Below are 27,757 nucleotides of genomic sequence, written 5' to 3'. Positions count from 1 at the left end.
GAGGATTTTCACACTACAAATTATTTTGCTTAATTTTCTACATTCCTAATCACTTTACTACATCTTGCTATTATCTATATTCTTCAGGATATTGGCATGCATTTTATCTGTATAGAGGAAATACTATAGTGTGCTACTACACATCCCCTTCTGACTCTGAATGATGTGATATAATGCTGTTCTCTTGAAGTTGGCCATAGTGGAAAATCTGTACAACAGAAATCATGAAACATCATTCAGAAGGGATTTTTCCCCACAAAGCTGATGTCAAACATTTACCAATACATCACTGCTCATAAATTCATTGTGAATTTTCTTTTTTTAACTTTTATTTAATGAATATAAATTTCCAAAGTACAGCTTATGGATCACAATGGCTCCCCCCCATAACTTCCCTCCCACCCACAACCTTCCCCTTTCCATCTCCCTCCCCCCTTCCATTCACATCAAGACTCATTTTCAATTATCTTTATATACAGATCAGTTTAGCATATATTAAGTAAAGATTTCAACAGTTTGAACCCACATAGAAACACAAAGTGAACAATACTGTTTGAGTACTAGTTATAGCATTAAATCACAATGTACAGCACATTAAGGACAGAGATCCTACATGAGGAGTAAGTGCACAGTGACTCCTGTTGTTGACTTAACAAATTGACACTCTTGTTTATGGCATCAGTAATCACCCTAGGCTCTTGTCATGAGTTGCCAAGGCTATGGAAGCCTTTTGAGTTCACCAACTCTGATCATATGTAGACAAGGTTGTAGTCAAAGTGGAGGTTCTCTCCTCCCTTCAGAGAAAGGTACCTCCTTCTTTGATGACCTGTTCTTTCCACTGGGATCTCACTCGTGGAGACCTTTCATGTAGGTTGTTTTTGGTTTTGTTTTTGTTTTTGTTTTGCCAGAGTGTTTTGGCTTTCCATGCCTAAAATACTCTCATGGGCTTTTCAGCCAGATCTGTGTGCCTTAAGGGCTGATTCTGAGGCCAGAGTGCTGTTTAGGACATCTGCCATTCTATGGGTCTGCTGTGTATCTCGCTTCCCATGTTGGATCGTTCTCTCCCTTTTTTATTCTATCAGCTAGTATTTGCAGACACTAGTCTTGTTTATGTGCTCCCTTTGGCTCTTAGTCCTATCATTTTGATCAATTGTGAACAGAAATTGATCACCGGGACTAGTGAGATGGCATTGGTACATGCCACCTTGAATGGCTTGAATTGGAATCCCTAGTATGTTTCTAACTCTACCGTTTGAGGTACATGCCAATGCTTACAACCATATCTAAAACCAATAGTAAGCATCAAAATGTGTTATTTGTTATCATTAGGAGAAGAAGAATGTGGAAGAGAAGGAGTGGAAGTAGGAGTAACAAAGAAACTAACTTTTTATGATAGGTGAAACTCTAATATGACCCCAAGACCCTTACTTCCTGATGAACATTCCCTACATAATCCAGGGGACTATAATGAATCTTGCTCATGATTAGACTGTGATATATAACATAAGTGACTTCACAATAGGGACATAATCTGTGTGGATGTGACTTATTCACCTGAGCCCTTAAATTCTTGGTCTAGATGTCAGAGACAATGAAAAGTCAGATATTTGAGGCATGGGAAGGATTCATTACATTGTTGCTGGCTTGGAGACTGAGTGGGCTACCTGTCATGGAAAACGGGTGGCCCCCAGGAACTAAGAGCCTGGAAGAAAACAGGAACCCTAGTTCCTCAAATGCAAGTAAATGAAATCTGCCAAGAATAAAAATCACCTTAAAAGCGGATTTTCTCTTGTGGTATATTCACAGATGGACTATTACTCAACCATAAAATGAAAGACATCCATCTTTCACAAAAAAGTGGATGCAATTAGAGAGCACTATGCCTAGTGAAATAAGCCAGTCCCAAAAAATTGATTATTATATGTTTTCTCTGATTTGTGGTAACTAATATACAGAGTAAAAAAATGCAATGTATATAAGCAAAATTGACATTTTGAGATTGGATTATTGCTTTTAGTCTCGTCTATACTTCTGAAGAGCAATGTTTTTCTACTTGATACTTGTTGATTTCTTTATTTAATGGAGGGTTAAGCTCGTGATTATAAAGTAAATTGAAAGTATATCATTGATACACAGTTATTCTTAAGTGTTAAAAATTAACTGAAATGGGATCCCTGTTAAACATAAGAGTGGGAATAAGAGAGGGAAGAGATGTATAATTTGGGACATGCTCAAGCTGACTTGCCCCAAATGGTAGAGTTAAAAACATACCAGGTGATTCCAATTCAATCCCATCAAGGTGGCATGTACCAATGCCATCTCACCAGTCCAAGTGATCAATTTCAGTTCACAATTGATCATAATGAAAGGACTAAGAGTCAAAGGGAGCACATAAACAAGTCCAGTACCTGCTAACACTAACCGATAGAATAAATAAAGGGGAGAGTGATCCAACATGGGAAGTGAGATACTCAGCAGACTCATAGAATGGCAGATGTCCTAAATAGCACTCTGGCCTCAGAATCAGCCCTAAAGGCATTCGGATCTGCCTGAAAAGCCCATGAGAGTATTTCAGGCATGGAAAGCCAAGACACTCTGGCAAAAGATCTCTGCGAGTGAGATCCCAGTGGAAAGAACAGGTCTTCAAAGAAGGAGGTACCTTTCTCTGAAGGGAGGAGAGAACCTCCACTTTGACTATGACCTTGTCTAAACAAGATAAGACTCGGAGAACTCAGAGGGCTTCCATAGCCTTGGAAACTCATGACTGGAGCATAGGGAGATTACTGATGCCATAGACAGGCGTGTCAATTGGTAAAGTCAACAACAGGAGTCACTGTGCACTTACTCCTCATGTAGGATCTCTGTCCTTAATGTGCTGTGTATTGAGATTTAATGCTATAACGAGTACCCAAACAATATATTTCACTTTGTGTTTCTATGGGGGTGCAAACGGTTGAAATCCTTACTTAATGCATACTAAACTGATCCTCTGTAAAAAAAAAAAAAAAAAAAAAAAAGAAATTATCAACTCCCAACTTGACTCTCACTGGGATTAAACATGACAATAGGTCTGATCTGATTTCATCATCATTTAAAAAATCATCTATTATTTTTCACTTTATGTTTCTGTGTGGGAGCAAACTGTTGAAATCCTTACTTAATGTATACTAAGCTGATCTTCTGTATAATAAGATAATCGAAAATGAATCTTGATGTGAATGGAAGGGGAGAGGGAGTGTGAAAGGGGAGGGTAGTGGGTGGGAGGGACAGTATCGGGGGGAAGCCATTGTAATCCATAAATCGTACTTTGGAAATTTATATTCATTAAATAAAAGTTAAAAAAAAAGCAAGTATATCATTGAAAAATTAAAACCAAAATAAGAATAGAAGGATAATGGAGGGTGGGATTGAGGAAGGAGGGGAGGGGAGAGTGGGAAGTATCATTGTGCTCTTAAGACTATATAAGTGAAACACATGGAATTTATTCACTTTGTATAAGTAAAAAATAAAAAAGAAAGTGAATTTTCTCATCAAATTTCTCATATGAGAACTTAGCCTGAACAACACCTTGATTTAAGTTTGCTCAGAAGACTTAGTCAAGCCCCTCTCCCCCAACAATTGCCTGGCCTATACAATTGTGGGGTTACAACATGCTGTTTGTGATGATTTGTTAAGATCAGTTTAAAATAAAAGTACTTTCCATTATAAGTGTTATTTGTTATCTCATGGATTTCTCGTGTTATTTGTAATAAAAAAAAACTTAAAGGAAAAGGTTTTTGTACTTTGAGATCAGCAGGAAGAAGAAGGCTAAAGGAACTCAATGTATCAAAAAATATGGGACTCTTCCCTGCATCCCATTCTCCCATCCTCCCACAAAGTACCTATTAAATATCATCCTCCAGGAATCTGTCTTGTTGGTGTGAGATAAACTTTGATCCAAGTGAAACTCAGCTCCTTTAAGCTGATTTCGTAACCTTTGTCTCCTCAAATTCTTCTGAATCAAGTACAAACACTACTTGAGAAGTTGGCTGTAGTAAAGAGGATACAGAGGGCCAGCGCCGTGGCTCAATAAGCTAATCCTCCACCTGCGGCGCCAGCACACTGGGTTCTAGTCCCGGTTGGGGTGCCGGATTCTGTCCCAGTTGCCCCTCTTCCAGGCCAGCTCTCTGCTGTGGCCCGGGAGTGCAGTGGAGGATGGCCCAAGTGCTTGGGCCCTGCACCCCATGGGAGACCAGGAGAAGCACCTGGCTCCTGCCTTCGGATCAGCGCAGTGCGCCGGCCACAGCACGCCGGCTGCAGCGGCCATTGGAGGGTGAACCAACGGCAAAAAAGGAAGACCTTTCTCTCTGTCTCTCTCTCTCACTGTCCACTCTGACTGTCAAAAAAAAAAAAAAGAGAGAGAGAGAGAGCGAGAAAGAGGATACAGAGGATTCCAGTGAGTACGATGAGAGGTATTAGCTCCTAGAAAGACAGAAAACAAGCCCAAGTAGGAGCCTGAAGTTTTCTTCAAGAAAGGAAGAAGTGTAGGAAAATTGGCAGAGTCCAAATTGTGTATTTGGATACTTAGAATATTTATACCACTACCATTTTATAGTAGATAATTATTATTATTATCATTATTATTATTGGTCATTCATAGTGATTGACATATTATGCTAAATGCCCTGCTAGGCATATTCAAATGGGTTATTTTAAGAGAAGAATATGAATAGTGAGGAAGGCAGCTTAAAGAGATGTATGATTTCTCCATAGTTCCAAAGCCACTAAATAGCTTGGATTTGGATGCAACTGGCTCAAAAGTCCAGATGCTAAATCATGTTGCTACACTGATTCTCTCTGGACTGTACAATTGGTGCTCTTGGTAGCAGCACTGGTCCATGTGAAAATGGTGAACAATCATGCAAGTATGTAGTGTACCTGCATATAAACAGCCACATACTATACCTACTGATGAGATTCTCATTACAGAGAATAACCTGGAACTTACTGCTGGTCAACATTTTCAGAATGGAAATGAAATTTGCAAATTTTGAATTACAATTTTCAAACATCTCTAAATAAAAAGAATTTACCTTTATAGAGTGGTTTCTGTGGAGGAATCTTCCCTTGCATACTTTATAAACTATTGCTGGCTTAATACAGACCACTAGAAAAGTATGAATCAGGACTGCTGAGAGATTTATTTTGATGCAACATTGCCCAGTAATCAGTTTTTGGAATATACTTTGGCATTTGGTATTTTGACATGAACTTAAATAAGATTAATTATAAGAAATAGCCTGTAAGAAAAACATTGCTGTATTTACTGTAGATGTGCTGTTCAAGGTATCATTGAAGTGGTCTCATGAGCAAACAACAGCTCTTCTCAACAACTGATCTCCATATTTTGTTTAGGTGGTTTGGGTCAAACAGCTGATGGCATTTCCCTTTTTGACAGCTTCAAACTTTAGAATCAAATTTGTCATTCATGTTTAGCAAATGTGAAGAAACTCTTGAAATGCATTTTGCAGGTTAATGCCATTCAGAGTTTCTTCCTCAGTCAGTGCTATTTTCTCATTTCTGAAGCCATCAAAATTCCTGTTGACAGAGGTAGTATGTGTAGTGGTTCATGTCCTCTCTGGTTAGATTAGCTGTGTAGGAAATCTATCTTCAGTCACTTACTGTGAGACCCTGGACAAGTTACTTATACTCTCTATACCTCAATTTCTTCATCTGTTGAATGAACGTGATAATAATAATTACTTCCTAGGATTGCTGTCAGTAATATGTAACATGTATAATATGTAATATGTGTATTGTGTAATGTTGGAAACCCAGTACAACTACATTGCACAATTCCAAATGATAACATTTACATAGCATTCAGTATTATGAATGATGCTTCCTAGATTTAGACAGTGTAATGGCTCTGTTGCTGACACATGAGTGATTATGTGTGTGTGTGTATACACAAACATTTATTAACACATAATATACATTTATGTATGTAGATAAATATATGTGTATACATATATATATATGCTGTTACTATTGTCACATGCTCATAAAGCACAGTTATCAAGTAAAATATAAAAGGATTTCAGCTATTTTCTCTCTCTCTGTTTCTTAAAAATCTGTCAACTTTCTAGCACTTGCAAGGCTACCTATTTGCCTTAAAATACAGTCAATTACAATCCCATTTTGTTACACTTTTCTTTCAATTAGGCTGCTGAGAAGGAAGCACTATGTGGCAACCAAGTTTTATATGTAAATAAAATGGTAAGTGGGTCAACTTGTTCTTCTAACTTTAAAGAGCAAGTACAGCATAGGGAAATTTTTAATTTGAATTGAACCCAAAACCTTTCTTAAGGATCTTCAGTGAGGTTTAATTCAAGAGTTAGATTGGACTAGACTTGAGTTTCTTTCAGCTCTTTGGTTTAAAATCTCATTGAAACTTAGAATATACTTAACAATTTAATGTCAATAATTATATACGTCCATCACCATTGCTAATATTACCTTTTTTAATGTGCTTATTCTACCAAACTGCCCCATCACAATTACCTTGAATGACAGAAAGTTGAGAATGCAAAAAAAAGGCTTCAAGCAAGGAAGGTTGTTAAGCCACAATTTGCTTCTGCTAGACATCCCTTCCCCAAATAGTTACTGAATTTTTATTGCATGTAAAACACCAATCAGAAGATTGAGTTCATTATTCTTATCTCCTGAGAGAAAAAACAGGAGCCATAGTAAAATGAACAACTGGAGTGTTGTGCTAGAACCTGAGCCGTTTCTACAATGTCAGACACGGCAGAGGTGTCAGAGCTGCATGAAGAGTGCAGTGACCTGCAATGGATGCAATGCCAGGCAAGGGTGACCTTCCGTAGATGGAGGTAGGCAGAGGAAGCTGGGAGCCATTCCTGAGGCCCTCCTGTAGTTCACAGTCCGTGACTGCAAGAGCAAGAGTGGAGGCGAGGAGGCGAGATACCTGACTATCCGGAAGACGAGCAGCTGAATGGTGCTGGCTATAGAGTATCCACAGCTCTTGAAGAAGCCAACATGTTTATGGGAACATCCCCAGCAAGAGAAGCAGCCCTCCATGCCTGGTTTCAGAGGTTTTATGAGAAGACCTCATATGATCTGCTAACCTTTATAGAAGAACTTTTCCACTTATGGTTGTCAATCGTCTAACCAAAGAATTCAGTTGTGATGAGATTATTGCTTGAAGATAGTTAAATGCTGATAGAAGACGAGGAAACTGCATGAGTAGAGACCTAATATTCCACTTTCTTTGGGATTCATTCAAAATAGTTTTGTGCCAATGAAAAATTTGTTCTTCAAAAATAGAAGTTATTTTTGTTTTTCAGAATAGAGGACAACAGGACAGTGACTGCAATAGGACAGTTATGAAGAAGGAAAAGAATCATAAAAGAAAAATGAACCATGACTGTTGAAGTCTGTTTTCAAGGATGACATGAAAAGCCCATGATTGGCGCCAGCATTGTGGCATTGCGGGTCAAGCCACCACTTGCTACACTGGCATCCAGCTCAAGTCATGGCCGTTCCACTTTTGTCAGGATCTCCCCCTTCGGGAACTGGCCGGGTTACCGTGAAGAAAGAGTTGAGGAGACTGAGGAAGGTCAAGCTAAACACACTTTATTGATACTCTAGGTGACTAGGAGAGATCGCTCAAGCCTACTCCTGCGGGCACTAGGCACTACAGACCAGGAAGAGAGGCTGAGCAACCTCTGGTTTACAGCGTCTGAGGGTCCCCTTATATACAGTTTCTAGAGGCTAGCCCCGCCCACATTCTGACCCCCCAGGGTCCCGTCGCCATGGCAACGACAGTTTGTGGTTAGACCTTCTAGTTAGGCCATCCATTTTCGAATCTTACCAGCTAGGGTGGTTACCACTCTACTTTTCTTTCAAGCTGCATGCTACTGGGCAGTTACTTTCTTTCAAAGGGCGCTACAGTTACTTTGTTTCAAATGGCGCTACAATTACTTTCTCCATGAATGGTTCCCTAACAACTTTCAATCCAGATGCCTACTAATGGCCTAAGAGAAGCTGCGGAAGATGGCCCAAGGTTTGGGCCCCTGCCACCCATATGGGAGACCCAGAAGAAGTTCCTGGATCCTGGCTTCAGCCCTGCTCAGTGCTGGCTGTTGTGGCCATCTAGGGAGTGAATAAGCAGACAGAAAATTCTCTCTCTTTCTCTATCTCTTTCCCCTCCTCCGCCTCCTCCTCCTCCTCTCTCTCTCTGTAACTCTTTCAAAATAAATTGTTTACAAAATTAAAAACATACTTTGTGACTTTATTATTAATTCATATTATTTTGCTTGCATTGGGGAAAATGTCTTTCACATTTGCTTCACTGTAAAGATGGTTTTTGCAAAATCAATCCACAAGCAAGACAAACTGTCAATTTAAGAGCCCGCTGATAATAATTACATAATAAAAATTGTACATAAGATATCTTTATTTGGACTGAAAGCTTATGGGGAAAACTTTGAAAATTACACATTATCAACTATTTGAGTCATGGTAATCAAAGGTTAAATTTTCAGTGTAAGATAAGTTGAATATTCTTCACTATTCAAAAGAATAAACAAACTGAAAACGAAATATTTCTTACACATGCTGTATCTTAAGATGTGTTTCCAAGAGTGTCTGAAATTATGTTTGCACATCCATCTTGATTATTTATAAAGCTGCTGTCATCCATAATTCAAGAAAATCATTATAATGACTATTTTTCAAAGTCAAAAAATAGGATTACCTTTAAAAAGTTTAAAGTGTGTAGGGACCAGTGCTGTGGCATAATAAACTAAGCCTCCGCCTGTGATGCCAGCATCCCATATGGGCACCGGTTAAAGTCCCAGCTGCTCTTCTTCCGATCCAGCTCTCTGCTATGGCCTGGGAAAGCAGTGGAAGATGGCCCAAGTCCTTGGGCCCCTGCACCCACATGGGAGACCTGGAAGAAGCTCCAGGATCCTGGCTTTGGATTAGTGCAGCTCAGGCCATTGTGGCCAACTGGGGAGTAAACCTTTCTCTGTCATCTGTAACTCTGTCTCTCAAATAAATAAGTGTTAAAAAAGTTTAAAGTGTAGACATTAAAATGTGTCTGAAAGTTAAAAGGAAAAAGCTCTCATACTAGAGAAATTTTGTTTTACTTGTTTTGGTTTTTATTCAACTTAACAATTTTAAGACTATTTGAACTTCTTATTGTAAGAATCATTAGTGAAAATCTTCAAATGAAAGCAAAGCCTTATATCTAAAATGTGTTTATGAACACCTGTACTATCGACCATTAGAGGATTTAATCTATCCAGAAATCCCACTCAGTATCTGAAGTTTCCAACTATCTCCTCCTCCAATTAAACCTGTTGTTTGTTATACCTCCACTACTATTGGAGTTAATAAAGTTTCTTGTTTTGCATTTAAAATAAAAACACAACTTGGCTGATTCATTTTTTATTTCAAAGGAATTGAAATATAAAATACAATTGAATGACAAGGATTTTCTTTAAAAAAGGAAGATCACAGCCAATATTATTGATTTAATTGTGTCCCTTCCCTAAAATTCATATGTTGAAGTCATAACCACCAATACCTCAGAATATGTGTTTTTGGAAATAAGATATTAAAATGAGTTCATTAGGGTTGGGCCTAACCCCATATGACTCAAGTCCTTATATAAAAAAAAAATTTGGAAACTGACTTCCATACAAGTAGAATGTCCTGTGGACATGAAGGCAATCATCTATAAGCCATGAAGAGAGGCCAGTAGTCGATTTTTCCTCACAGCCCCCAGAAGGAGCCAATCTTGCAGACAACTGGAGTCCAGACTTCCAACCTCAAAACAGTAAGATAACAAATATCTGTTGTGTTACCACTCAGTTTGTGGTATTTTGTTACAGCAGCTCTGACAAACCAATACAATCAATTTAACAGTTCATAATTATGCAGTAACCTAAGCTTACAATCTATTTAGAGCCATATATACAACATGTGCACATGCGTAAGTGTGCTTGTCTCCCACCCACCGACAAACACACACCCTTTGAGGAATATTAAGGCAGAACTCACTTAAATGTTTTCAAATATTAACAATCATGTTTTATTTTTAAGTAAAAAATAACTATAGTTGTAATTCCATAAAGAGATCATTGAATAGCTGCATTGCAGCAGTCCCAGAAATATTTGTATTATCAATGCTGAGTCGTTCTTGACAGCTATGGAGGTTGTATGTGAATGACAAAAAGCGGAACATAATGAAGAACAAGCAAAAAGGGACAAATGTCAGAACAGATCCCAGTTGCTGGCTGCTTTGGGAATGGCATTCTTATGGAGATGTTCTTCTCTAGACCATATGTAATCCATGCACGGGGGCATGAAATTTTTTAACAGCAAAATTCCAGTGAGCCAACAAGTGTGCAATTTGAACCCCAGCTGCTCCTTAGGGGCAAGGAGAGGGGAGAAGGATACATCTGACGGTGAAACATTGGAGTAACTATAGATTAAATGCCTTCTCAGTTATTCAGGGGGAAAATTCTTCCAGATAACATTCGAGTTGGAAATTATTTCCTCCCTATCAAAAGTGAGGTACATTTTTAAAACTTCATGCCAGCAGACATAGGTTTAAAGAAGCATATACCAAAATACACCCATATACATTAATATATGACATTTCACTATTATGTCATCCTATTAAATGTCAAAAACTTTGAGGTGTGCTTGTGTGTGTGTGCCTATGTGTCAGTGTAGAGAGGGTCTTATATTGTCCACATGCAAATGGACATGCAAATATGCTGGAGATGTCATACTTTAAGTTCTTAGTTAACAACTATCAAAGTTATTAGTGAATCTTTGAGCTGAAGAAAACTGGGAGTTGGCAGTTGGGTTGGGAGTGTATTGAAAGAAGACTAGAAGAGTAGGACAAAGTTTGATCACAATTTTAAGAACATTCTTGAAAGGGTCAAGATAGGTGAGAGAGTCCTCAGAAACTTGATTAATCTCTGAAAATCGTGCAACAAAGACTTCCCTTACTGCTCCCCATGTACACACCTGAAGAAAGCACCAGAAAGAATATTAGGTGGACAGGAATTGATTTGTCTGGCTCCCTGGGGCTGGATTGGGAAGACTGCAAATAACTGAAGTACTGTAGAGTTGTTCATTGTTTTCTGGAATTCAGTCTTCAGCTCCTCATTTCAATATTGCTATTTGAAAAGTTTTCCCACAAATAATCTCTAGCCTAAACAAGAAAATCCATTCAATAATTATGAATGTGTTTACCTAATTATAGAATATTTTGAATCTTACCTGTTTGTAGTAACCTGTTAAGCTTTTACAATCTTAATAATATTAATATTTCAGATATAACATCTAGCAGGTACTTTATATTTAATTGTCAATTATGAGATGAGTTTTGTTTTCATTTTACAAAGATACTGTAGGTTTAAGATGAAGTTATATATACCTTGGATTAAATATTGACTAGTCTAATTTGTAAGTTGGTATGATTTCATTTCTAGTAAGCCATAAATGATTTAAGGTGTATTTTTTAAAGATTTTTTTTTGAAAATCAGAGTTACACAGAAAGAGAAAGAGAGACAGAGAGAGAGGAAGAAAGAGAAGAGGTCTTCCATCCACTTGTTCATTCCCCAGTTTGCCACAACGGCCAGAGCTGTGCTGATCCGAAGCTAGGAGCCAGGAGCCAGGAGCTTCTTTTGGGTCTTCCCATGTGGGAGCAGAGTCTTAAGGTCTTGGGCCATCTTCTATTGCTTTCCCAGGCCATTGAGAGCTGGATCGGAAGCGGAGCAACAGGGGCTAGAACTGGCGCCCATATGGGATATGTACACTGCAGGCAGTAGCTTTACCCACTACTCCACAACGTTGGCCCCTTAAGGGTGTATTTTTAAAATACTCTGTTTGCTTTTAACAGGTTATATATCTGTTTTTCTAGTATTCTACATTTCAGCAGACTTCACTGACAAATGACTTTCTTTAGGTTATTTAAATGGAATATAAGAAATATCAGCACAAAGTTCAGGGTCATTAATCATCTATTTAAAAAACTCAAGAAGCCTTGAAAATCATTTTCCTTGTTTTATCAGCTCTGCAGAGGCCCTCATAGGAATAACCCCAATTTAACTCCCATTTTAGCCCCAGAGGAAACCCTTGATATTTACGTCAGCCCACTGGGAAAGACCATCAGCCTTCTACTAGAATTCACCAAACATTCAGGAGAATGATGGGCCAGTCCTAGTTCCCAGTAAACTAAGTCTTCTTCAGTGACCAGCTACTTCAATTTTTAGGACCAGTCACTCTCCAGAAGGGGACATCAGTGCATGGTGACCTTTGCAGGAGAAGCAAGTCAGTGGAATGGTTTCTCTGGAAGGACTCTCCAATGTTAAGTTATTTTAACTTTAGGTAAGAGTCAAAGTAGGGGCCCTAGCCTGCAGCTCCAGCATCCAATTTGTGCTCTGATTTGAGTCCCAACTGCTCCACTTATAATCAGCTCCCTTCTAATGCGCCTAGGAAAGCAGTAGAAGATGGTCCAAGTCTTTAGGCCACTGTACCCATGTGGGAGACCCAGAAGAAGATCCTGGCTCCTGGCTTTGGATCTGCCCAGCTCTGGCCATTGCAGCCATTTGGGGAGTGAACCAGCAGATAGAAGAATCTCTCTCTCTCTCTCTCTCTCTCTCTCTCTCTCTCTCTAACTCTCTGTGTAACTCTGGCTTTCAAATAAATAAAATAAATCTTTAAAAAATTGAAAGAAAGAATTCAACTGTCTTGCCTACCTCCAAGGTAAAATTCCAAGTGACTTCGTTCTCACAGGCAGGTCTCATTTCTTAGCATCCTTCATTCTGTAACCATGTCAACAAAGAGGGTTGCTGGGAGGAAAAAATGGTTCTCTTATTTTCTTTCTTTATGACAAACTTGTAACTTTTGACTCAAAGATCCCAAAAGCAGGGAGAGTGTTTTTCTGAAAGCTCCACTCTTTGTTGACACACATCTCACCCTACAGATAAATAGGAGATCAGGACACCACAAATCCAGTGGGCTTAGCAAAAGAAACTGACCAGAAATCCTACACTGAACCCCAGGTATGAATACATCTTCACACAACTTGACATTTTCCCCATAAACCAAACTTCCTGACTGAAATGCTTTCCTGCTTAATACCACTTACATGCTTACCTGATACCATCTATCAACACTGTCTTTACCAAGGTTCAATGCAAGAAACAGTTACCTGAAAAATTCAGTGACTTAAGTAAAATCCCTCTTATATGAATTGTCTATTATAACACTCTGAGCCCCTAACATAAAGATCATGCATTTCTCCTAGAAGGAATCAAGAAAATATTCTGTCTCCTAACAATCGGTATGCTATCTTGTATGGATTATAACTGAGATAACTCCTTTTGTCTTAGTTTGCCCAAAATCTCGGAACCGTATCTGTTGACCAATTGGCAAAAACTTTCCTTTCTTATTTATGTTTTACAGTATTTTAATTTCAGTTTTAAATATTCACTATAATATGTACATTATTATAAATAGTTTCAAATCTCTATGAAACATGAGAGCAGATAAGAATGTAAATTACAAATGCACACATATTTAAGGAAGAGCCATTTAAGACTTTCTGAAAGACTCCAATTTACTTTCTGACTCAATAAATCTGTCAATTCTTAATATTTTATATAAATAGTATATTATAATATGAGACCTCTTGTGTCTGACTTCTTAGCATGATAACTTCAAGTTTCATCTATGTTGTCATATACATCAGCACTTCATTCCTTTTTATGAGTAAATAATATTCTGTTGTATGGATATGTCACAATTCATTTATCCATTTCATCCATTTATGGACATTTGGGTTGTTCTACTTATTGGCTATTAAAATTAATAATGTTTTGAATATTTATGTACAAGTTTTTCTTTTGATGTGTATATTTAATGAGCTTGGATATATCCCTGTAGATGGAATTGTTGTGTCATTTGATGATACTTAAATTTTTGAAGAGTCACTAAATTATTTTCCACATAGGCTGCATCACTATATTCCCACCACAATGCACAAGGATCCTATTTCTCTGCATTGTTTGCAACACCTGCTATTTTCTTTTTTTTAAGATTTATTTTATTTATTTGAAAGACAGAGTTACTGAGAGAGAGGGAGAAATAGAGATCTTCCATCTGCTGGTTCACTCCCCAAATGGCCACAATGGCCAAGTGGGGCCAGACTGAAGCCAGGATCCAGAAGCTTCATTCATGTCTCCCATATGGATGCATGGTCCTAAGTAATTGGGCCACTTTCTGCCGCTTTTCCAGGCACATCAAGCTGGATTGGAAGTGGAGCAGCTGGGACTTGAACCAGCACCCACATGGGATGCTGGCGCTGTAGGTTGGGCTTTAACCTGCTATGACACAGTGCTGGCCCCATAACTTTTTTATCTTAATACCTATATACATACATATTCAAGAAGTCGGTTATGAGAAAGCCATATACCTGTTGACTCATTTTACGTCTTTTATGGAGCAATTAGTATTCAGATATTTTCCCAATTTTAATAGGATTATTTGTATTTCTATTATTCAGTTGTATGAGCTCTAAATAAATTTTGGATGATAACCTCTTATCAGATAATGGTTAATAAATATTTTCTCAGTCTGTTGGTTATCACTTAAACTTACATGTTGTGTCTACTGCTGGGCAGAAGTTTGGTTAGTTTTATGTGCTCCCCTCTATTTAGTTTTGCTTTAGTAGCTTGAGTTTTTGTGTGATATTCAAGACTCATTCCTATGCCCAATGCCAAGAAGATTTTCCTCTATGTTTTATTCTAAAAGTTTTATCATTTCTAGTCTTACACTTAGTTTTTTTTTTAATCTATTTTGAGTTTGTGTTTGTGTTTGATATAAAATAGGATTCCAATTTCATTATTTCACATTTGAGAATGTGTAGTTTTCCCAGCATGATTTATTGAAAAGCCTCTTTGCCCAATTTTGTCCTTTTGGTACTTTTCAAAAATTGGTTGTCTGGGGGCTGGCATTGTGGTCTAGCTGGTAAAGCTGCTGCCTATGACGCTGGCATCCCATACGGGTGCTGGTTCAGGTGCCAGATGCTCCACTTTTAATCCAGCTCCTTGCTTATGACTTGGGAAAGCATAGGAAAATGGCCCACAGTCCTTAGGCCCCTGCATCCACGTGGGAGACCCAGAAGTTCCTGGCTCCTGACTTTGATCCAGCCCAGAATCGACCAGTGTGGCCATTTGAAGAATGAGCCAGCAGATGGAAGATTCTCTCTCTCTTTCTCTCTCTCTTTCTCATCTCTCTCTCCCACTCTCCCTAACTGTGTCTTTAAAATAAATAAAATAATTTTAAAAAAAGATTGTCTGAATAAGTTTGTAACAATTTCTGTGCTCTCTGTTACAATGTATAGATCCAGGTGTCTGTTTTTACCCCATTACCATACTCTTATGATTACTATAGATTTGCAAAATAATTTCAATTTATTAAGTGTGATGCCTTCAGCTTTATTTTCTTTCTCAGAATTGTTTTGGGTATTTCAAGACTTTTGTGGTTCCATAAAAATTCTTATCTTCTATTTTTATATTTCTGTGAAGAATGTCATTGATCTTTTTTATTTATTTTTTAGTATTGACTTAAATAAGGTGAACAGATTTCATGTATTTCATTTATACAGATTTAGGAGCATAGTGATACTTTCCATCCTATCTTCCCTCCTATCCACACTCCTACCCTCTGTAACCCTCTGTCCTCTTCCTTTCTTATTCTTTCTTTTAATTTTTACAAAGACATGCTTTTGATTATGATTGAGATTTTGATAGAGATTGCATTGGATAGTATGGATACTTTTCCAATATTTATTCTCCCAATTCATAGTCAAGGGATGTATTTCCATTTTACTTCATCATTTTTTAATTCTATCATCATGTTTTATAATTTTCAGTGTATATATATTTCATTTGAGTAAATGTATTAAGTGTTTTATTTTTGATGCTCTCATAAATGAGACTGCTTCTTGATTTCTTTTGCTGTTAGGTTTTTATTTGTGTATAAAATGCTACTGATTTTGTACATAGATTTTTTTTTTAACCCTGTGACTTTACTAACTTCATTTATTAGTTCTAACATTATTTTGGAGTTATTTGAGTATTTGCTTCTAGGAACCTGGGATTTATATGTTCTGCTAATGAACACTCACTTCCCACTAGATAGATAGATAGATAGATAGATAGATAGATATAGATAGATAGATAGATAGATAGATAGATATAATATAGATATAGATATATAGCTCAGAAAAAAATTAGGTTCACTAACAGGAAATGTGCTCAAGAGTACATTTTCAGACAATATCAGATTGCCTAGAGACAAAATAAGAGCAACTACTTTAGTATCTAAGAATTTCTTCTGCAAAATTGTTCTTCAAAATCTATAGCTGTAATTGTACAGATAAAAAATTTTCATGATAAGTACAGTTATATCAGTTTAGAATGGCACATTCTTACAGTAGCTTTTTGCATTTTAAATAACATCATTAGGGAGAACACATGTCAAGAAGAAAGAACACAATTGCATAAGACAAATATGCATTTTAATTATTTGTTCAATTCTTACTAGTTGTGTGTCTACAAGACACGTAATACCATTGTCTTTATTTTATCAAGAGTATAATGGTGGAAATAATAAGCACCAATTTTATTATTAGGATTTGAAGAGGGTAGATATAAAGTTCCAAGCAGGATATTTTGCCCATAATTATTCAGTAAACAACAGCTATATATTGTGTGAAAAAAAGGCAGTTTAATGAGTCTTATAATCAGAAACTCTCAGAATTTTTCGGACACACTGGATTTCATCTAGCTATTGGTTACAAATTTGTCAAATTCACGGAGGCCTAAGACAAAAAATTAAAATTTTGAGGACAAGTATATGGTTTATATGTTAGTTACCAAGTAAAATCACAACCATTATTATTGTTTTATCATCATTTCATAAAAGATCATTTCATTCCCCAAACTAGAAAGAATATATCTAAATAGAACATAGATTTTAAAGTTAATTAATTTTTTAAAAAAGATTTATTTTATGTATTTGAAAGTCAGAGCTGCAGAGAGAGCCAGAGAGAATCATAGAGAGAGAGATCTTCCATCCACTGCTTCACTCCCCAAATGGCTGCAATGGCTAGGGCTGGGCTAAACTGAAGCCAGGGCCAGGAGTCAGGAGTTTCCTCTGAGTCCCCCACATAGGTACAGGACCCAGGCACTTGGGCCATATACTTTTGCTTTTCCTAGGCCATTAGTAGGAAGCTAGATCAGAAGTTGATCAGCCGAGAATTCAACTGGGGACCACATGGGATCCTGGTTTCGAAGGTGGCGGCTTTACCCACATCAGTCCTAGGTTAAATTATTTCTGGGAGAAAATCATGAGACTTTCCTTAAGTTTTCATTTTACTGAATTCTTTTTTTTCTTTTTTTTAACTTTTATTTAGTAAATATAAATTTCCAAAGTACAGTTTATGGATTACAATGGCTCCCCCCCCCCCATAACTTCCCTCCCACTCACACCCCTCCCATCTCCCGCTCCCTCTCCCATTCCATTCACATCAAGATTCATTTTCAATTATCTTTATATACAGAAGATCAATTCAGTATATATTAAGTAAAGATTTCATCAGTTTGCACCCACACAGAAACATTTTACTGAATTCTAACAAAAACTTTCACATAGATTGGGAAGTATTCATCTATGAATTAAGCTTGCATCTCTGATTCTTTATTGGGGATCTTCTTGGACTCTTCTGATCATGGAGACATCTTTACTTCCTAAAGCAATTTTCCTTTGTTATTATTAGAAACTATATCCCTAGGGACAAGTCTGCCTCTCTGTGGCTCCACTAATTAGAAACTATTTTTGTCCCTTAGGAATTGCACAAAACAATTCTGGTTCTTATTTCAACATATTCTATAATTTTGAGGAAATAAAACTATACCTACTTTCATCTTCTTAGAAATTTGATTTTCTCCATTCTATAAATTCTTTCCCCAAAACATATGAGTAAAAGAAAAGAACTTCCAGCACTGCATTTAGTATATATGAATTATCACATATACACAATATTTGATACAACATAAAGAACCATCTGTTTTATAGATCAAATTAATTGTTGTCATAAATCAGTAAGAGATTTCTAGGACATCTTTAAAAAATATCACTAGAATATCCCCACTTAAATGCCACAATCCCTGTGGTGGGTTAAATAAAGTTGTCTAAGTCCCAATCTTTGAAACCTGTGGATATGTTACCTTACATGGAAATAGGGTATTTACAAGCATGATTAAGTTAAATATCTTGGCTTGAGGGAAACATCTGTGCATGCCCAATGTAGTGACAAGAGTCCTTATATGAGGGTGGCAGAAGGATTAGCATTAACAGTAGGAAATATGAGGATGGAAATTTGGAGTCATATGAAAAAGAAGTCACAGGATAAGAAATGGAAGCAGCCTCTGGAAGCTGGAAAAGACAAGGAAACATTGTCCTCTAGATTTTCCAGAGGGAATGCAGTTCTGCCAATGCCTTGATTTTAGGATTTCTGACATCCAGAACTGTAGGATATTAAATTTTTATTATTGTAGGCCCCTGAGTTGTGGTAATTTGTTACTGCAGAAATAAGAAACTAATATTCCCTCCTAATTTCCACTTTTCTTCATGAGATCATCTTCAAAATCATACCTTATGTAATTCTTTAAGTTATTAGAAATGAGGTAATAAACATCAGACTTTTTTAAACATTCAGTTGATTTTTTTTGAGAGGTAGAGTTACAGACAGATAGAACAAGGAAAGAGAGAGAAGAGAGAGAGAGAGAGAGAGAGAGAGAGAGAGAGAGATCTTCCATCTGCTGGTTCACTTTCAAGGCCACAAGGGCCAGTGTTGAGTGATCCAAAGCCAGGAGCCAGGAGCTTCTTCCAGATCTCCAACATGGGCACAGAGGCCCAAGCACTTGGGTCATCTTCCACTGCTTTACCAGGCCATTAGCATCAAGCTGGATCAGAAGATGAGAAGCTGGGACGTGAACCGGCATCCATATGGGATGCCCAGTCTGGGGGCAGAGGCTTAACCTACTATGCCACAGCGCCAGCTCCAAAATATCACACTTTTAATACATACACTTAGTAAAGGTAAATATTCTATTTAAACAAACAGAAAAATAATGATAACTTAAAGTAGATTTAAAAATGTAATTGAAATTAAGTAGAATCATTTAGGCTGTAGGTTTACCAGAATAGATGTTTAATGCATCCCGTTATCTTGTAGCCAAGTTACTCACTCCCAGATTTGTGAAAAAAAAAATTACATAAGAAAATGGGATCAACACAAATTCAACAATTAGATATATTAACAATGAGATATATGGAATAGCTCAGTGTGACTGTTAAAACTTTGGTAAGCAGACATATTCTGACACAACCACAACTATTGAAGTCCAAAATGATAGGCAGAAGGAATAACTGGATTCTATTTTTCCAGAATTGATTTTAGCACTTCAGGTAAACTCATTCTTGATTTCTATTTGGAAAAGTGATGAAGCAACATAAATATTGATGTTCCCTAAACCCCCCACAAAAGATTCCTTCAGGCATCCAACCACATCTTTGGCCAGCCAACAATCTCAGTTCTGCCTATGAGCGACAAGATCTCTTTTTTCAGGCAAAATCTTAGATGGGAGGAATGAAAGATTACCACAGAAATGGAAAATACATTATGTAGACAGACAACATTTGAAAATGATGCTCATACAAGAGCCTTTCAAAAGTTTGTCAAAGAAATGGAATTTAAAATGTTTATTTTGATGGAAAAATTGAAATTTATGAATAGATTTTTATGTGTTTCCATGGATTGTTTAAAGACTCCTCATATGTATGGATTTCAAAAACATTTGCAACAAAATAAACTTTTAATTCAATTTCCCACTAACATTTTGAGATTCCCTTGTAACAGTTTATTTGTCATTCCATCAACTCACAAACTATGAACAACAAAGTGATTTAAATTACTCCTTGGAGAATTTTCTCAATCTCTTTTTGAGGGTCAGATGCCTCAAATGCTTTCAAATTAATGTATGAATCCAAATTCATTTTTGTCTTTTCAAAAGAAAATTATAATTCTGGGATTACAATAGCAAAGATTCTTTGAATATGTTGCACATCATTCCACAAAATATTTTCTTATTAAAATCCCTGCAATTTAACTGAGTTAAGGTATTTTGTACTAAGGGGAAGGTTTAATGTACTCATCTGGATAATGTGTTACTGGGGATTAAGTTCTCCATTCCAATGTTACCATTTTAGAACATGTAGTGTACTTGGATGACTACATAGCTTGAGAATGGAAAACTGCAGGTTACAATGAAAGATAGACCCCAATTCATTCCCTTAAACCTTGTTTCTATGATTCTGGGAAAGACATTAACTTCTTTAAGTCCTAGTAAGTACTTTATCTGCAAAGGGAATATAATAATCATTCTAATACCTTCTTCTAAATTGATGAGAAAAAAACTGAAATTATTCCTATGAATCAATTGACACATTGACTGGCATAAAACAAATACATAATAAATGGGAATTTTAAATGCTGTTAGTCACAATTCAAATGCAGCAGTTGCAGTCGTGTTCTCTGAGTTCCTGTCTTTCCACTAGCGCTTGCCAAATGGCCTCTCAAAATGGGGAGCCCTCAGTCACCAGCATCACTGCTGAGCCCAGCAGAGGTACTGTCAGGGTTACAGTGGGTAGGAGCTGATGATCTTCACAATGTCTGGCATCAAAGGATTTTGCCTTCCCTGAATCAGACAACCTTTTCAAATAGGTAAAGACCATCCATGGAACACACAATATGAAGACCTGAGGTATAAGCTCTCCTTTGTAGTGCACCCATAGTGAAGTTCCTCACAAACTGCTTCAACCCCAACATTGATACTCAGGATAACATCTACTTGGATATCCTGAAGGACAAGTGGTCTTTCATGTAAGACATTAGGACCATACTGCTGTCCATCCACCCAGCACCTGCTAGTAGAACCCAACATCGATAGCCTTTTTAACACATGCTATGGCTGAGCTCTGGAAAACCATTACAGCTTTTAAGAAGTATCTGCAAAAGACTTATTCAAAGCAGGACTCCAGCCAGGACACCTCACCCGGGCTGTCCAGTCACTCCTTCTGTCATCTTCTTAGTTTTTCCTTAGAATATCTGTCATTTCCTTGATTTCTGTATTGGACTCTATATCTTGACCTGTGGTGTTATTGCTGTCAGTTTTTTTTTTTAAATTAAGCCCCTGATTAAGCTCTTTTGTTATATATTAAATAAATATAGTTTGATTGCTTTTGTAAAAATGTTATTTGTGGATAAGCAGCCTTTAAGATTATCTCTTATGGTCCCTGACTTGGCATTCACATCCATTACATATAAGAAGTTTTACAAAGGTTCATGAAAGATGTGTGTTATAAGAAAAATACGTGTGGGATCCAAAGTGTTTTATATCAAAATAAACATATTTTAATTATGTTTTTCCACAAACATTCTGTAAGATTCTTCCTTAGAATGTGGCTGAACCTAGTAACTTGCTTCTGACCAATAGATTATAGTTAAGTATCTGTTCTGTTGTTAGATTAAATAAAATGGTGATTCCTCTTGCTAACACACTCTTTTTGCTGAGTTTAATAAAATTGTCATTTTGGAAAAGCCCACATGGCAAGACGCTGATGGTGATCACTAGCCAACAAACATCAAGGAACTGATGTCTTCAATTTAATAGCTTTAAAGGCACCGAATGCCAATTAAAACCATGTGAGATTGACAGTGGATCCTTCCCCAGTCAAAACTTTAGATGAGATCCCAGTCTATACTTGCTCCTCAATTGCAGTCTCATGAGAAAGCATGAAGTAGAGGACCTTGTAAAACCATACCCACATTATTGACCCACACAAACTATTAGATCATAAATGCATGTTGTAATCTGCTAAATTTGGAAGATAATTTGTTACAAAGCGATATATAACTAATATGCTCTCACTTCTGGAAGCAAAGAAGGAAATATTTTGTCATTAATTGCCACATATTCTGCTAAGTGTTTGCCTACCTTACTCTGCAAACAAAAATATTCTGTGCTAGGCTATTTCACCTCCACCTTACTGAGGAGAAAACAATGCTCAGAATTTAAAACATCTGACCAAAGTTTGAAAGCTAACGTCAGAATTAGGATTCAAGGCCGGCGCCGTGGCCGGTCGGGGCGCCGGATTCTGTCCCGGTTGCCCCTCTTCCAGGCCAGCCCTCTGCTGTGGCCAGGGAGTGCAGTGGAGGATGGCCCAGGTGCTTGGGCCCTGCACCCCATGGGAGACCAGGAAAAGCACCTGGATCCTGGCTCCTGCCATCGGATCAGCGCGGTGCGCCGGCTGCAGCGGCGGCCATTGGAGGGTGAACCAACGGCAAAGGAAGACCTTTCTCTCTCTGTCTCTCTCTCTCACTGTCCACTCTGCCTGTCAAAAAAAAAAAAAAAAAAAAAAAAAAAAAAAAAGAAAGAAAGAATTAGGATTCAAGTATTGATTTCTGGGACTCTGAAGGCTAATCTATTTTACTAAACCACAATGCCATTCTCAGCCTTCAGTAATCACCAAGAAAAAATAGGTTACTTCCTATAAACCCCCACAGATGCCTATGTGTATCATAACACTGTTGGGTAATCATGTATTTGTGTTAATTTCATGTGTTTACAGTGACCTTAGTCAAGAAAAAGCCATCTCTTATTCAATTTTGTGTTTCAAAACTCTGGCATAGTGTTTTATACTTATTCAACAAATACTATATGTACAGTAAAAATTTATTAAAATCTTAGTAAACAAAGAAAAAATAACACAAATAAAATTACTAGGACAATGAGTAGGAAAATAGCCCCAGTTTATGCACACATGGCTGTGTATATTTAACAATTTCTTTGTGCACATATATAAATATTATGTACAGGATACTGTATAGTTTTATCTAATATATGTATATGATAAAATAATTTCATGTAATGTGAAATATATACACATACACAAGAAAGCAGGGGTTTAGCCTAGTTAAGATGCCAGTTAACACATCCACTTTTCACATCAGTGTGCCTAGTTTCAATTCCTGGCGCTAGCTCCTGATTCCAGCTTCTTGCTATTGCAGATCTAGAGACAATGGTAATGGCTCAAGTTAATTAGGTTCCTGACACAGACATAGGATACTAGGACTGGGTTCCTGGCCTCAGCTCAGCCCAACCCTGGCTATTGCCAGCATTTGAGGAGTGAGCCAGTGTAGAGGAGTGCTCTCTCTCTCTGTGTACTAAATGTTTTTAAAATAAATTGTATTTCAATTGCTTGTACCATTTCTGTTACTATTTCTTAGGACGGATCTGTATACATGCACACTTAAGATGATACAATTCTCCTCTGCATCATGATTCCTAAATTATAGTTCCAAAATACCTTATGTTTCTATGTTAGTGTTGTAGAAGGAGTTTTTGAAAATTCCCTGAGTTTGAAAAGAAATGTACTTCTGGTGGTACACTACCACTTTCCCAATCATAGGTACACCTACTAGAATTACAAATGATCTCTCTGCTTAACAGCTTAATTACACTTTAAATGTGAATGTGCAAATAATATACTAATACACGAGAGGGGGTGAGCTTGCATAACTCTCCTCTGAGCTGTCCTATTCCCTGCTGATGCAGTCAGGCCAGATATATCTCAGGAAGTGTCTTTCCTTCCATATTTAACACTCTCATGTTCAGTTAGCATATAAACAACGAGAAATATATGAGTAGCTTTCTTAAGTTACAAGAACATTCCCAGCTGTCCAATCCCTTTGCAATTGCTTTGTAACTATTCGAGTTTGTCCCATTACTAATTTTAAACCATTATGTTTCCTCAGAACCATACTGTCCCTCTAAACATAGATTAAGCCTGTTTAAAATTCAAAATGGTTTACATAATTTATTGTTATTTAATTATTATCATTATTATTGAAAGCTTGTGGCCTTTTGAATGCTTGTGTTTGATCAAAAGTAAGGGAAGGAAATGCCATCAGGAAGTCTACTGTGAAGAATTTTTCTTGCCCTCTCTTTCCATAGTGTTAAACAACATGGAATGTAATGACTAAAAAAGATACATTAGAGTATATACTAATATGTGTACACAGAAAAAGACTCCCAAAGGCACTTATTCTCATTTTATAATTAGATGTTTTCTATAGGATCAAGAGATAAATCTAGATGTGGATTTCAACATGGTCAAATAAAAACTAAGAAATATCAAATGTGTCATATAAAATGCAAGAAAATCAAGTTTACATTATTTAAGTAACAGTGATATTGTATGTTAAACTGAAAATCCACTTGGAAAAATAAACTACTGTATCAAATGTGTTAGATGTAGGCATCAGCTTTCAAAACCATTCTTTCTCAGAATAGGCACTAATAAAGAAAAAGAGAAGAAATTGACTAGCTGACCAAAGCAAACAAGGATGAAAGGACAGGTGCTAAGATATTTCTCCAGCTGGGCAGCTTTAATCTGGGTCAGTGACAAATAACCACACTCTCTCCACCTGTGCAGTGCCATAGAGACAGCTCATCTTAACCTCACTACAGACCTCCAAATGGAAACATGGGACACCACTCATTCGTTCTTCTCCCCTATTGATGTGGCCTACTAAGCCTACCTCTTAACCCTGGAATTCCTTCATCATGGTGAACTAGGAACACCATTATGAACATTTCTCTGGTCAGCAGAAAAGAATAAAAACATAAAATATGTCATATCCATATTTGTGTAATGTGGATAAAGCAGAGAAAACAATAAATGTATCAATGACTAGAGCTTTCCCCTTCACAAATTAGGAAAATAAGAATAAATTTTAAGAAAATTTAAGGAAAGATGCAGAACAACGTTGGTTGTACTGCAGGTCCTGAGTCTGAGTCTCAGCCTTGTTCCTGGTTAACTTGTTCTTAAAAGGCGGTGGTGGTGGCTGGCAGGTGGGGACCTGGGCACAGGTTTGGGCAGCAGCCTGCAGTGTGTTCTCCAAGGCCTGATCAGGGGAACCAGTACAGCGGTGGTAGGAGAGGGGGAAGGGAGGTGCAAGTGGCAGTAGAACAGCCATGCTCATCCCAGGTGGAGCCTTTAGAGCCATCACCCAGGCAGCTGTGCAGTACAACCCTGAACTCCCACCCTTAGAACCGATTATTCCAACATTGAGGCCAACGAGAATGAAGAGGCCAAACAGTTCCAGAGACTGTTTGCCCAGCAGGCCGTAGATGATATGGAGGTCAGTGCCACAGTGTTGCTGTGGATTCGTTCTGAAAGGAGGAGCACAGTGGGGGCAAGAGGCATGGAGTATGACACAGACACTGGGAGTTGGGTGAAAGCGGGCCAGAGGTGAGCAACCCGCAGTCTCGTTTATTTCAGTTGGTACAGCAGCTTATATGGCAGAGGCAGCCAATCCAGTCAAGGGGCGGTCTATGCCCTAAGCAATCACAGCCTGTTGCCGGGCAGGCTCCATTGCCAGGTGGTTTACAAAGCCATTCCTGAGCATTCCTGGCAAGCTTGCTTGCCAGTGGCCATCTTGGCATGGCCATATCATTCCACCACATTTCCCCACAGAACTCATGAATATTTTCAGCAAGGTGGTTGTGGGCGATCTCAACAGTTAGTTGAGTCCAGGCACATTTCTCCCCACTCCCGCCTTCTGCCAATCAGGTAAGCAACTCCCAGATGTGGCCCAGGCCCATTAAGCCCACCTGGGGAGCTACATGACTTGCAAGCTGATTGGATAGGCATATTGGCACCAGTGTCCATTCTGTCCTATTGTCAGCATTCCCCAGAATTGATTACACCCCTTTTACCTGCCCTTTATAATGTATGTGCCTGTGAATAAATGCGGACATGTTCACCGAAGACTGTCCCAGGTGTCTTTGTGGAGGGAAAAGGCGCTGCCGCCCTGCTCACCTTTGACAGTGTGGCTTAGCGGGACTAAGCTGCAGGTTGTGACCTGACACTCTGATCTGAAGACTGATAGGCTTTGGCATTGACACTTGTTGCAGCATGGTGGCGGTGATGGATAGTGACAGCACAGGTAAGTTGAGCTTTGAGGAGTTCAAGTACCCATGGAGCAACATCAACGAGTAGCAGGCCACATACATACATTTTTGACACTGACATAGCAATGACCATTGACCCAGCAGGGACCATGTGTAGCGGTGAGCTACCAGGGGCCTTTTTATTTTTATTTTTATTTTTATTTTAAATTAGTTTTTAACAGATTCAATGTAATTTGTAGATACAATTTCAAAAACATGACGATATTCCCTTTTGAGGCAGCATTCCACCTGAATGAGTATCTCTACAACATGATCATCCGACACTATTAAGATGAGGGAGGGAACGTGGATTTTGACAACTTTATAAGCTGCTTGGTCAGCCTGGATACCACGTTTTGTGTCTTCAAATCTCTTCACAAAGATAGCACTAGACAAATTCAGGTGAACCTCCAGGAGTTGCTGCATCTGACTATGCACTCCTGAGTGGGAACCTCAGATCAGCCCCCTTACTGCCCAGCTGTAGGAGTCACCTTGGACCCTTTTGTCTCTCCCAGGACTGATCATGTTTGCATGGATTCTGGCAACTCACAGGCTTTTTGTTATCCCAACCCCTAGTAACAGCTTCTGAGGCAACAGCCAGGGCCCAACATGCTGCAACATGGCATTCTAACCCCATGTCTGTTTCCTAGCATTTTCATGTAGTTATTATTATTTTAATTGGTTTTTTAGTCCTCACATGAAAGATAAGAGGGGTTTATGCACTATGTTTACAGTGTTAGAGAATTCAGAATTCATATAGTTATAGTTATCAGAACGTTTTCTTCCTTCTGATATTTCTTCATAATCATTAGTGACTCTTAGTTTAAAGAACTTCCTTTCACATTCCTTCTAAGAGATCTGGTGGTGATAAATTCTCTCAGATTTTCTTGATCTGGAATGTTTTTGTCTTTGCCTCACTTCTGAAGGATGCCTTTGCTGAGTATTGTTGGTTCACAATCATTTCCCCTCATCCCCATGAAAGTTGCAACCCTTTCCCTTTAGGTCTGTATGCTTTCTGCTGATAAGTCTGCCATTAGATGAGTTTGGACCCCTTTATGTGTTATTGACTTCTTATCTCTTGTAGCTTTAAGAATATCCTCTTTATATTTAGCCTTGAAGAGTTTGACTGTAATATGTCTTGGTGTACAGTTGCTTTGATTGAATTTGATTGATGACCTCTCAACTACCTGTATCTAGATAGCTGTATCTTTCTATAGGCTTGGAATGTCTTCTGTTATTGTCTCTTTGAATATTCTTTCTATCCCTTTAGCATGCTTAAGTTCCACTCAAATCCCATTTCCTTGCATATTTGCTTTCTTTTTGCTCTCCTAAAATTCTCACAGCTTTTTTCATTAATCTTGATTTTTTTCCTTTTTTTCTCTAACTGTATATTTTCTTTTTTTATATTTTTTTTACTTTTGACAGGCAGAGTGGACAGTGAGAGAGAGAGACAGAGAGAAAGGTCTTCCTTTTGCGGTTGGTTCACCCTCCAATGGCCACCACGGCCGGCGCGCTGCGGCCGGCGCACCGCGCTGATCCGAAGCCAGGAGCCAGATGCTTCTCCTGGTCTCCCATGGGGTGCAGGG

General features: G+C 38.0%; 3 pseudogenes; all 3 read left to right on the top strand.

Annotated features, from left to right (window-relative positions):
• The first annotated feature begins 6,777 nt into the window (after positions 1–6,777).
• On the top strand, positions 6,778–7,205 carry LOC127484818 (EP300-interacting inhibitor of differentiation 1-like; annotated as a pseudogene).
• A 13,606-nt stretch (positions 7,206–20,811) lies between these two features.
• LOC103351949 (ubiquitin-conjugating enzyme E2 C pseudogene) lies at positions 20,812–21,277 on the top strand (annotated as a pseudogene).
• A 127-nt stretch (positions 21,278–21,404) lies between these two features.
• Positions 21,405–26,615, top strand: LOC100348431 (calpain small subunit 1-like; annotated as a pseudogene).
• Positions 26,616–27,757: the final 1,142 nt, after the last annotated feature.

The sequence above is a fragment of the Oryctolagus cuniculus genome, chromosome X (assembly GCF_051225735.1).
Source record: "Oryctolagus cuniculus isolate XC-2025 breed Fujian yellow rabbit chromosome X, ASM5122573v1, whole genome shotgun sequence".
NCBI classification, from domain to species: domain Eukaryota; kingdom Metazoa; phylum Chordata; class Mammalia; order Lagomorpha; family Leporidae; genus Oryctolagus; species Oryctolagus cuniculus.
Note: the sequence above shows the minus strand (reverse complement) of the source record. Positions and strands in the feature narration are given on the sequence as shown.